At 44.1% G+C, this 3166-nt stretch overlaps 1 protein-coding gene across 4 annotated transcripts in view; it reads left to right on the top strand.

Annotated features, from left to right (window-relative positions):
• Positions 1 to 3166, top strand: part of CDC42 (cell division cycle 42) — a 51906-nt gene that overhangs the window by 29345 nt on the left and 19395 nt on the right. The window lies entirely within an intron of this gene.

The raw sequence follows: 3166 nt of genomic DNA, 5'->3' as shown, positions 1-3166 counted from the left end.
CCACCATGTCCGGCTAATTTTTTTGTATTTTTAGTAGAGACGGGGTTTCACCATGTTAGCCAGGATGGTCTTGATCTCCTGACCTCATGATCCGCCTGCCTCAGCCTCCCAAAGTGCTGGGATTACAGGCGTGAGCCACTGTGCCTGGCTGCCTTTGTCTCTTTTTAAAAGTTGTAAGTTGCTAGCCTGTCAGGACAAATACAAAATGTGAGGTCCCGTTCTAGCCAATAAAAACCGGACACAGCAGTAGGATAGACACATCAGGTTATAAATGACCCTGTCTCCTTTGCTTGGTATACCTTCATGGCAAAACTGCTGGCAAGTGTACCCTTTCTGCAGAAGATATAAATGGCCTTGCTGAGAAAATGAAATTTATGTTCAAATGCTATTTCTTTACGGCACCGAGGAATAAGCATTTCTATTTTTTTTTTTTTTGAGATGGAGTCTCTCTTTGTCGCCCAGGCTGCAGTACAGTGAAGCGATCTCGGTTCACTGCAAGCTCCGCCTCCCGGGTTCACCCTATTCGTCTGCCTCAGCCTCCTGAGTAACTGGGACTACAGGCACCCGCCACCATGCCTGGCTAATTTTTTGTATTTTTAGTAGAGATGGGGCTTCACCGTGTTAGCCAGGATGGTCTCAATCTCCTGACCTTGTGATCCACCCGCCTCGGCCTCCCAAAGTGCTGGGATTACAGGTGTGAACCATCGCGCCTGGCCGGAACAAGCATTTCTAACAAACATATAAGGCCAGCTGTATGCTTTTTGTTACATATCTTCTGTGATATAGAAGCAAACAAGAAAGTTTTGCAAACAAGACAGTTGTTAGCATACCTGCATACATGTGAATGCATGGAATACATTCCTGTGGTTTGAGTACTTTTGGTTGCCTAAAAATCACATGCATGGGCAGATGTTTAAAAAATTGTACATTAGATATGCTACTATAACTTACAACAGAAGATTATATAAGCTGAATTTTCCAAAGTGGCTGGATTTGACAGGAGAGACAACTAGTTCTGATTTTATTCTGTTTAATCCCACAACCAGACTAGTCCTTCTGTTGAACTGATAAGGAAGATTGTGAAATTGAGTCATTCTCTTGATTTCTGTAGTGCCTCTTCTTTTTTGTATCCTAAGTATGAAAATGGGTTACTTCAGGGGCAAATGTATTTCACGTGAAGACAACTTTACTTTTAGTGTGCTTTGGATTAGAGTGAATGTGGTGTCAGAAAAAGAAAATTCAGTTCTGATACTAACAGTTTACTAACAGTTTTATTCTGATACTCCCACCCCACAGTTTAAGGGCTCAGTCTTGCAAGACCGCCCTCACTTTAGGCAGCAGCTACAAATGCAGTGCCTAGGCTACCTACACCTCTGCCCGGTAGACTACGAATTTTGGGATTCCCATGGCCCTTCTTAGGTTTGATTATTAGGTAGAATGACTCACAGAACTCAGGAAGACATTTTACTTACCTTTATGCCTTTGTCATAAAGGATACAACTCACGAACAGCCAAATGGAAGAGATATGTAGGGCATGGTTGTGGGTGGGGAGGGCTTCAAGTGTTGCCCTCCCAGGACCTGTTTTCCCCTCACCTTGAAATGTTCACAGACCTGGAAGCACTCCAAATCTCCTGTTCTGGAGTTTTCATAGAGCTCAGTTTCCAGCCCTCCTCCGCTCTCTGGAGGTTGGTGCATGGGGCTGAAAGTTACATCCCTCTAGTCACTTTGTCTTTCTGGTGACCCAGCTCCATCCTGAGGATTCCTCGCATGCCTTCCACTGCCACCCTGTCACTTTGTTAACATAAATTCAGGTGTGAATTTGTTATGAAAAACAAAAGACACTCATCACTCAGGAAATTCCTAGGGATTTTAGGAGCTCTCTGCTAGGAACTGGGGACAGATACTAAATATTGCCACAGTGTATTACCAAAAATCTGGCTTGCCTTTTATTCACAGTTACTATTAATACTTGACATAGTTTTATAAGGGGTGTAATCTGATTGAGAACATAAGTTTTTTTTGTAAAACTTATTAGCAAGTATTTAATCTCAGATCTTAAGATTGCTGTATGTGCCTAGAATGAACGGGCACGGGAAAATAGGGCATTTGTAGCTGGGAGTCTCCCCTTCCTCCATACGGATCGTTTGCTCGGGGATTGTCTGGTGGAGTTTAGATGGCAGCCAGCCAATCATAATGATACCATAGAGAGGGTTCCATAGCCTTTTAAAAGCTATAGCGCATGGACTTAAAATTTCAGGCGCTGTAGCTCTGAGGTTCTCAAAGGATATTAGGATTCCCCTAGTGTTAAGAACCTAGAAGAGGGCCAGGTGTGGTGGCTCGCGCCTATAATCCCAGCACTTGGGAGGCCAAGGCGGGTGGATCACCTGAGGTCAGGATTTCGAGACCAGCCTGGCCAACATGGCGAAACCCAGTCTCTACTAAAAAAAAGTACAAAAATTAGCCACACGTGGTGGCGCATGCCTGTAGTCCCAGCTACTTGGGAGGCTGAGGCAGTAGAATCGCTTGAACCCGGGAGGCGGAGGTTGCAGTGAGCTGAGATCGCGCCATTGCACTCCAGCCTGGGTGACAGAGCAAGACTCTTGTCTCCAAAAGAAAAAAAGAAAAGAGAAAAATAAAAAAGAAGATACGGGTATTGGAGGAGTAGATGCCAGGAAGGAAAGAAGGAAGATATACCTTATTTCACAATTTTATTTCCTTATGATTGGCAGAATCATTTCTAAAAAATTTGAGACAGGGTCTTGCTCTGTCACCCAGGTTGGAGGGCAGTGGCACAGTCATAGCCAACTGCAGCCTTGGACTCAAGCAATCCTCCCACCTCAGCCTCCCTGGTAACTGGGACTACAGATGTGTGCCACTTCACCCAGCTAATTTTTTATTTTTGTAGAGATGGGGTCTCACTCTGTTTCCCAGGCTGGTCCCGCACTCCTGGGTTCAAGCAATCTCCCCACCTTGTCTTCCCAAAGTGCTGGGATTAGAGGTGTGAGCCACCATACCTGACCCTGCAAAATCATTTTTTATGCTGTAAGTTGCCCAACTCCAATTCTAAGTTGTGGTACAAATGAACTTCACTTTTAAAAAGAGGTAGGATTCAGTTATTGGTGCAAAATAACTTTTCTTTTCTTTCTTTTCTTCTTTTTTTTTTTT

The sequence above is a fragment of the Mandrillus leucophaeus genome, unplaced genomic scaffold (genome assembly GCF_000951045.1).
Source record: "Mandrillus leucophaeus isolate KB7577 unplaced genomic scaffold, Mleu.le_1.0 Scaffold370, whole genome shotgun sequence".
NCBI lineage: Eukaryota > Metazoa > Chordata > Mammalia > Primates > Cercopithecidae > Mandrillus > Mandrillus leucophaeus.
The sequence above is the reverse complement of the archived record's forward strand: the minus strand, read 5'-3'. Positions and strand labels throughout refer to the sequence as shown.